This window comes from Somniosus microcephalus, chromosome 3, assembly GCF_052327205.1.
Source record: "Somniosus microcephalus isolate GS21.2 chromosome 3, FLI_Smic_1.0, whole genome shotgun sequence".
In the NCBI taxonomy this organism is placed as follows: domain Eukaryota; kingdom Metazoa; phylum Chordata; class Chondrichthyes; order Squaliformes; family Somniosidae; genus Somniosus; species Somniosus microcephalus.
The window spans coordinates 274,201,187-274,210,960 of record NC_140989.1 but is presented as its reverse complement, the minus strand read 5'-3'; positions in this window follow the sequence as shown (position 1 = coordinate 274,210,960).

Here is a 9,774-nt window from a genome sequence, read left to right as displayed (position 1 = left end):
AGCCACATCTCTTTCCTCAGCAACTTTCTCTGGTTCCGATTTATTCCACATGGATTCCAACTGAAATTCCACCCTTCGTGTTTCGGATCCACCCAGGATTACAAATATCTCCAAGATATTCAGCATTCCTCGAACTACTGCTCTCGCCGCATCCTGAGATCCACGCTCAACGCCATGCACCGCCACATGAACACTCTCGACCTCTCTCTTCAGCAGCACCGACATACTCTATCTCAAAGCTATCCTGGTCCACAGTTCCATTTCATCTTTTGACTCATCCGGCACTTCAACAAAAAACTTTTTTTCTTCCTTTAAGATGTCAAGGATCGCAAGCTACAACAACTCTTGGACACCAATGCCCCTCCGGAACCTTCTTCCTCTTCACTTTCCTCTGACCCCATCCCCTCTTCCAATCTCACCCCCTGCCATGTTTTCACTATACCCTCTTACCTTCCCCTCTCTGACCCCGAACGATCAGTCCTCAGCAAAGGCCTGAGCTTCATCACCTTACGCCCCCATCTTAATGAATTTCGAGCTCGGCACGATGCTGAGCTCTTTTTCCATCGCCTTTGTCTCCGTGCCCACTTCTTTGGCTAGGAGTCTTCCCCCCACACGGCTGACCCTTTCTCCCGCTTTCAGAATTCTCATTCTACCTGGATCCCTTCCTCTGGCCTCTTACCCTCTCTAGATCTTTTCATTGCTAACTGCCGGCATGACATCGGCCATCTCAATTTCTCTGCTCCCCTCACTCACTCCAACCTACCTCCCTCTGAACTTGCAGCACTCCGTTCTCTCCGACCCAACCCCAACATTGTCACTAAACCTGCTGACAAGGGTGGTGCTGTTGTTGTTTGGCGAACCGACCTCTACTGTGCGGAGGCTGAACGCCAACTCTCTGACACCTCCTCCTACCTCCCTCTGGACCATGACCCTATCTCAACTCTAATTTTTCTCCCCTTGTCCAGTCTCTTCCCACCTACATTCGCGACTCTTCCGACGCCCTCCGCCACTTTAACAGTTTCCAGTTTCCTGGCCCCAGCCATCTCCTTTTCACTATGGATGTCAAATCCCTCTACACCTCCATCCCCCATCAGGATGGCCTTGAGGGCGCTCCGCTTCTTCCATGAACAGAGGCCCAACCAGTCCCCATCCACCACCACCTTCCTCTACCTGGCTGAACTTGTTCTCACATTGAACAACTTCTCCTTTGACTCCACTCACTTCCTCCAAATTAAAGGTGTTGCTATGGGAACCTACATGGGCCCTAGCTATGCCTGCCTTTTCGTGGGATATGTGGAACATTCTTTTTTTCAATCCTACTCAGGTTCCCCCCTTCACCTCTTTTTCCAGTACATTGATGACTCTGTTGTGCTGTTTCCTGCTCTCGCTCTGAACTAGAAAATTTCATTCACTTTGCTTCCAATTTCCACCCTTCCCTCACCTTCACATGGTCCATCTCCGACTCTTCCCTTCCCTTCCTTGACTTCTCTGTCTCCATTTCTGGTGATAGGCTATCAACAAACATCCACTACAAGCCCACTGACTCCCACAGCTACCTGGACTACACTTCCTCCCACCCCGCTTCCTGTAAGGACTCTATTCCATTCTCAAAGTTTCTCCGCCTCCGCCGCATCTGCTCTGACGATGCCACCTTCCATACCATTGCTTCCGATATGGCTTCCTTTTTCCTCAACTGAGGATTCCCCTCTACCGTGGTTGGCATGGTCCTCGACCGTGTCCGTTCTATTTCCCGCACTTCTGCTCTCACCCCTTCCCCTCCCTCCCAGAATCACGATAAGGTACCCCTTGTCCTCACCTTTCACCCCACCAGCCTCCACATTCAACGTATCATTCTCCGCCATTTCCACCACCTCCAACGTGATCCCACCACCAAAAGCATCTTCCCCGCCCCTTTCAGCATTCCGAAGGGACCGCTCCCTCTGCAACACCCTGGTCCACTCCTCAATCACCCCCAACAGCCCCTCCCCTCCCACGGCACCTTCCCATGCAAGCGCAGGAGATGCAACACCGGCCCTTTTACCTCCTCCCTTCCCACTGTCCAGGGCCCCAAACACCCCTTCCAGGTGAAACAGCGATTTACTTGTACTTCTTGCAATTTAGTATACTGTATTCGCTGCTCATGATGTGGTCGCCTCTATATTGGGGAGACCAAATGCAGATTGGGTGACCGCTTTGCGGAACACCTCCATTCAGTCCGTAAGGGTGACCCCGAGCTTCCGGTCGCTTGTCACTTTAATTCTCCGCTCCACTCCCACTCTGACCTCTCTGTCCTTGGCCTCTTACACTGTTCCAATGAAGCTCAACGTAAGCTCGAGGAACAGCACCTCATCTTTCGATTAGGCACGTTACAGCCTTCTGGACTCAACATAGAGTTCAACAATTTCAGACCATAATTTCACAGACCTGAAACGTTAACTCTGTTTCTCTCTCCACGGATGCTGCCTGGCCTGCTGAGTGTTTCCAACATTTTCTGTTGTTATTTCAGATTGCCAGCATCCGCAATATTTTGCTATTGTAAGCTGTTATCTTGGTAGAAATTATGCGGAAACTCCAGTCCAGTATGTTTAAGAACGTGCAATCGTGGAAGCTTATCAATTCTTAATGTGACTCATACTGATGCTATAAAAATGCATTCAAAGTAACAGAAAATACAGTGCAGGTCGCAAGTAAGGAGAAATTTAAAAAATTGGAATACAACACCAGGAAAATTTGTTTCCAGCTGTGCCTAAAGTTCTGGGCATAATTTACAGCCCTTTTGAACATAAGAACATAAGAAATAGGAGCAGGAGTAGGCCATTCGGCCCCTCTAGCCTGCTCCGCCATTTAATGAGATCATGGCTGATCCGATTTTGGCCTCAACTCCACTTCCCTGCCTGTTCCCTATAACCCTTGAATCCCCTGTTGCTCAAAAATCTGTCTATCTCAGCCTTGAATATATTCAATGACTCAGCTTCCACAGTTCTCTGGGGTAAAGAATTCCAAAGATTCACGGCCCTCTCAGAGAAGAAATTCCTCCTCATCTCCATCTTTAATGGGCGACCCTTTATTCTGAGACTATGCCCCCTCATTCTAGATCCCCCCACGAGGTGAAGCATCCTTTTAGCATCTACCCTGCCCAACCCCCTCAGAACCTTATATGTTTCAATAAGATCACCTCTCATTCTTCTAGTATAGGCTCAACCTTTCCTCATAAGACAACCCCTTCATCTCAGGAATTAACCTAGTGAACCTTCTCTGAACTGCCTCCAATTCAAGTATAACCCTCCTTAAATAAGGGAACCAAAACTGTACGCAATGCTCTAGGTGTGGTCTCACCAGCATAATTTCAGGAAACTCACATGTATGTCTATTCGCCCACCATTTGCAGCCGTGCCTTCAGCGATCTAGCCCCTAACATTAAACATAATTTAATAGGACAGAGTCAACATGGTTTTATGAGGGGGAAGTCATGTTTGACAAATTTGCTCAAATTCTTTGAGGATGTAACATACAGGGTGGATAAAGGGGAACCAGTGGATGTAGTGTATTTGGACTTCCAAAAGGCATTTGACAAGGTTCCACACAAAAGATTACTGATCAAGATAAGAAATCACGGGATTGGGGGTAATATACTGGCATGGGTGGAAGATTGGCTATCTAACAGAAAACAAAGAGTTGGGATAAATGGTTCATTCTCGGGCTGGCAATCAGTAACTAGTGGTGTTCCGCAGGGGTCAGTGCTGGGACCCCAACTCTACAATCTATATTAACGATTTGGAGGAAGGGACCGAGTGCAACATATCCAAGTTTGCCGACGATACAAAGATGGGAGGGAAAGCAGTGAGTGAGGGGGACATAAAAAACCTGCAAAAGGACATAGACAGGCTAAGTGAGTGGGCAGAAATTTGGCAGATGGAATATAATATTGGAAAGTGTGAGGTTATGCACTTTGGCAGAAAAAATCAAAGAGCAAGTTAGTCATAGAGTCATAGAGTCATAGAGTTTTACAGCACAGAAAGAGGCCCTTCGGCCCATCGTGTCTGCGCCGCCCATCCATCCCTGTCCAGTCTAATCCCATTTTCCAGCATTTGGTCCATAGCCTTGTATGCAATGGCATTTCAAGTGCTCATCCAAATGCTTCTTGAATGTTGTGAGGGTTCCTGCCTCTACCACCCTTTCAGGCATTGAGTTCCACATTCCAACCACCCTCTGGGTGAAAAAGTTCCTCCTCAAATCCCCTCTAAATCTCCTGTCCCTTACCCTGAATCTATGCCCCCTTGTTATTGACCCCCCTACTAAGGGGAAAAGTTCCTCTTTATCTACCCTATCTATGCCCCTCATCATTTTGTACACCTCAATCAGGTCCCCCCTCAGCCTTCTTTGCTCCAAGGAAAACAACCCCAGCCTGTCCAGCCTCTCTTCATAGCTGAGGCGCTCCATCCCAGGTAACATCCTGGTGAATCTTCTCTGCACCCTCTCCAAAGCAATCACATCCTTCCTATAGTGAGGCGACCAGAACTGCACACAGTACTCCAGCTGTGGCCTCACCAGCGTTTTGTACAGCTCCATCATAACCTCCCTGCTCTTATATTCTATGCCTCGGCTAATGAAGGCAAGTATCCCATATGCCTTTTTAACTACCTTATCTACCTGTTCCGCTGCCTTCAGGGATCTATGTACATGTACACCAAGGTCCCTCTGACCCTCTGTACTTCCTAGGGTCCTACCACTCATTGTGTATTCCCTTGCCTTATTTGTCCGTCCAAAATGCATCACCTCGCACTTTTCAGGGTTAAATTCCATTTGCCACTTTTCCGCCCATCTGACCAACCCGTTTATATCGTCCTGTAGCCTGAGGCTTTCCTCCTCACAATTTACCACCCCACCAATTTTCGTGTCATCTGCGAACTTACTGATCATACCTTTTACATTCTCATCCAAATCATTTATGTAGATCACAAACAACAAGGGACCCAGCACCGATCCCTGAGGTACCCCACTGGACACAGGCTTCCAGTCACAAAAGCAACCTTCGACCATCACCCTCTGCCTCCTGCCACTCAGCCAGTTTAGGATCCAACGCGCCAAGGCACCCTGGATCCCATGGGCTCTTACCTTCTTGACCAGTCTCCTATGCGGGACTTTGTCAAAAGCTTTACTGAAGTCCATGTAAACCACATCCACAGCATTTCCCTCATCCACCCCCCTAGTCACCCCCTCGAAAATTTCAATCAGATTTGTCAGACATGATTTACCCTTGACAAAGCCATGCTGACTATTCCCGATTAATCCTTGCCTCTCCAAGTGGAGACTAATTTTGTCCCTCAGAATTTTTTCCAATAATTTCCCTACCACAGATGTTAGGCTCACTGGCCTGTAATTCCCTGGTTTATCCCTGCTACCCTTCTTGAATAATGGTACTACGGTAGCTGTTCTCCAGTCCTCTGGTACATCCCCTGTGGCCAGAGAGGTTCTGAAAATTTGTGTCAGAGCCCCTGCAATCTCCTCCTTTGCCTCCCACAGCAGCCTGGGATACATCTCGTCCGGGCCTGGGGATTTATCCACTTTTTGGCCTGCTAAAACCGCTAGCACCTCCTCCCTCTCGATGCTAATATGTTCAAGTATGTCACAGCCCCCTTGCCCGATTTCTATGTCTGCATCGTCTTTCTCCATAGTGAACACAGATGCAAAAAATTCATTTAAAACCCCGCCTACATCATCTGGCTCTACACACAGATTGCCACTTTGGTCCCTAATGGGCCCTACCCTTTCCCTGGTTATCCTCTTGCCCTTAATATACTTATAAAACATCTTAGGATTTTCCTTTATTTTGCTCGCCAGTGTTATTTCATGGCCCTCCTCGCCCTCCTAATTTCTTTTTTAAGTATGCCCCTGCATTTTTGATACTCCTCTAGGGCTTCTTCCGTCTTTAGTCTTTTGTAACTGCCAAAAGCCCCCCTTTTATTTCTAATGCATTTTTGTATATCCCTTGTCATCCAAGGTTCCCTTTGCTTGTTGGTCCCACCCTTGACCTTTACAGGAACATGTTGGCGTTGTACTCTCTCTATTTCCCTTCTGAAAGTCTCCCACTGTTTTGATGCGGATTTTCCTAGAAGTAGCTGCTCCCAGTCCAATTTGGCCAGATCCTGCCTTATCATATTAAAATCGGCCTTCCCCCAGTTTAGAACCCTTATTTCCGGGCCGTCTTTGTCTTTTTCCATGACCACCTTAAATCTCACTGAATTGTGGTCACTGTCGCCAAAATGCTCTCCTACTGACACTTCCACCACTTGCCCGGCTACATTCCCCAGAATTAGGTCCAGTACCGCCCCCTCTCTTGTAGGACTTTCTACATGTTGGCTCAAAATGTTATTATCTAAATGGACAGAAACTGCAAAGTGCTACAGTACAAAGGGATCTGGGGGTCCTGGTGCATGAAACACAAAAAGTTAGTATGCAGGTGCAGCAGGTGATCAGGAAGGCCAATGGAATCTTGGCTTTTATTGCAAGGGGGATGGAGTATAAAAACAGGGAAGTCTTGCTGCAGTTATACAGGGTATTGGTGAGGCCACACCTGGAATACTGCATGCAGTTTTGGTTTCCATATTTAAGAAAATATATACTTGCTCGCGAGGCGGTTCAGAGAAGGTTCACTCGGTTGATTCCGGAGATGAGGGGGTTGACGTATGAGGAAAGGTTGAGTAGGTTGGGACTCTACTCATTGGAGTTCAGAAGAATGAGAGGCGATCTTATCGAAACATATAAGATTGTGAGGGGGCTTGATCGGGTGGATGCGGTGAGGATGTTTCCACTGATGGGTGAGACTAGAACTAGGGGGCATAATCTAAGAATAAGGGGCTGCCCTTTCAAAACTGAGATGAGGAGAAACTTCTTCACAGAGGGTAGTAAATCTATGAAATTTGCTACCCCAGAGAGCTGCGGAAGCTGCAACATTAAATAAATTTAAAATGGAGATAGACAGTTTCCTAGCAGATAAGGGAATTAGGGGTTACGGGGAGAGGGCAGGGAAGTGGATGTGAGTCTAGATTCGGATCAGCCATGATCCTATTGAATGGCGGAGCAGGCCCGAGGGGCCGTATGGCCTACTACTGCTCCTACTTCTTATGTTCTTATGTTCTTATAAGCCCTGGAAATCCCTCCCCAAACTTCTTCACCTCTCCTCCTTTAAGATGCTACTTAAAACCTACTTCTTTGACCAAGCATTTGGTCACCTGTCCTAATGTCTCCTTCTTTGTCTGTTTATGCTCCTGTGAAGCACCTTGGGATGTTTTACTACGCTAAAGCCACTATATAAATGCAAGTTGTTTTTACGTATTTAGTATAGAGGCATTCAATGAGCAGGGATTGATAGATCGGCATAAATGGTCAAGGAAGTTCAGGTGTAGTGTAATTATGTGCGAGTTTACTCAATCTTTCTTTCTGGGTATTTGTTTTATGCCCTGATTACATGTGTAAATACACAAGGAATTCCACCCTATGGAAGTTAATTAAACAAACCTAAGCATGAATTTGTAGACTCCTCAGAGGTCAAGTATTCCAGTAGTCTGAGGCCTAAAACTAAAAATGTAAGTGGGGAAAACAAATCAGTTTTATGATCTTTAAGTCTGATAGACCAGTACATTCTACAGGAAACTCTTTGGTATCCGGCACCGACGGGACAGGGATGATGCTGGTTGATTAAAAATTTCGGATGACAGAGAGGGTTATCTACCGAGGCTATTTTTAACAAACAAAAATAAAAAAATCAAGAAATGTGCAGTATACAGTAATTGGCCAAATGGAAGAGACTACCGGCAGCGCGGGAGAGTCAGACTCCTGTTATTGAGGTGTTCGGACTTCCAACAGCGCCAAGAAGCCGAGTAGTGGCAGTTTGGAGAACTACCCCCACTGACTAACTCGGCCACCGTGGAAGACTCTGACTCGGCAACATTTCCGGTTATTGAGGTGTTGTTTTCGGAGTATGAATTTTGCCGGTTAATAGAGAATTCCGGATATTTAGGTGCCATTTAAACGAGAGTTTCCTATATAATTTGATGGGGAAATATAGACTTGACTACAGTGCATGAGTACAAATGTTGTTATGCATTGATAGCAGAGATATAACCACTCTTTAAAAACAACTTTTCAATATTAAGAGTTGTGGATAAGAATTGTTGCCATTAAGCATGGGGGAAGGAGAGCATTGAAGAAAGATACAGGAAGAATTCAAGATAGATAAATATAAGTCTAATAGTAATATGACTACACAGGACCTTGTGACCTCTTGCAGCTATTGGCTTGTAGAGGATCTGTGATTTATTTTTAGTCACTATTGATTTTGGAACACAGCTCTTAAAATATTGTGCCTGAATTTGCGGTCAGAGGTTTCCCGCAGGCGGATTCCTCCGAATGGCAAAAAATCTACAACCTACCTGATGGCCCTGGATCCATGGAGACTCACGCTCCTGGGCCACTATGCATAGACATGCGTAGAAGCCCACGTATCCCAGGGGTGCAGGCGGTTCGCAAGCGCCCCATGGATCACGTGGGCCGGCCCAACTGATGAAAGAAGGGGATCCCCATTCATGCTTATGGGGATTCCGTACGATAAGCATGAATGGGGATCACATAAAACACATATTTACATATTTTTTTTTACATATTTAAAATTAATTAAAATATAATTTAATTAAACATTTAAAACAAAAATGTAATTTTTTGAAAAATAAATTTAATTAGGGGGAAAAATTGGGTTGATTTGCACCTCTCGTTAGCGCCCCCGGGAGGCGCTAATGGGGTGTAAATCCCCTAGCGCCCGGGCGCAGCGCTGCTATCGCCTCCCACAAAATCCAACAAACTTAGGTTGCGCCCCCTGACCTATCGCCGGACAATATGTCCGACAGGGTCAGGGTGGCATTTTTGCAGCCGCGGCGGCGCTACTTAAAGGGCATGTGTCGGGCAGCCATTTTTTTTGACCGACTGCCAGCACCTGACCCCTTCCCCTTTTTTCTTTGAGGTGCCGGCTGCGATCGCTCAGCCCGACACTCTTGAGTGCCAGGCTGTTTTCACGGCACCCCGCTCCCTGGTGGTCCAGCAGGGCCCCGGTGTGTGCAGCGCTAGGCTCCTCCCCTTTAATCAGGGGAAGGAGGCCTGCAATGATGCAGTGCTACGTGCCGACGCGCCTGGCGCTGTTGCCGTTACACCACGATATTCAGTTGTAGCGCCCCAAGCAGGAGGTGGAGTGCTTCCTGCTTGGGGCGCAACAACTGAATTTCAGGCGGAGGGGCACTAATTTTTTCGGGGCGCTAAAATTAGTGCCCCAAAAGGGGCGACACTGAATTTTTCCCCTAAATGTTTTAAAGGGGCTAAAAATAACCTAATCTTATTTTAAGGTGTTTTAATGTTTAAATAATTGAAAAAAAATTATTTTTATATTCATTTAATCTCTTACGCTGGTAAAAGCAGGCCTTATGCCTGCATTTACCAGGCATAAGAATTTCACAGACATTCGCTGTGCAGTAGTTGGGCAAATAGCCCAACTCTCCACCCGCGGATGCCCTTTTCCCAGGGATGCAGATGATCTGTCAAGAAGGTTCTTGACAGTTCGCAAGTTACGGGTTTTCGCGCAGGCGCTTAGCACGTGAAAACCCGGAACTTGCAGGGCCCTTACGGGCGTGTACGCACCACATACGCATCCGTAGGCACTGGAAAATACAGGCCAGTGTTTACTCTTACCCCAGTCTCCCTGTAGACATTTATATATTGTAGCAGACA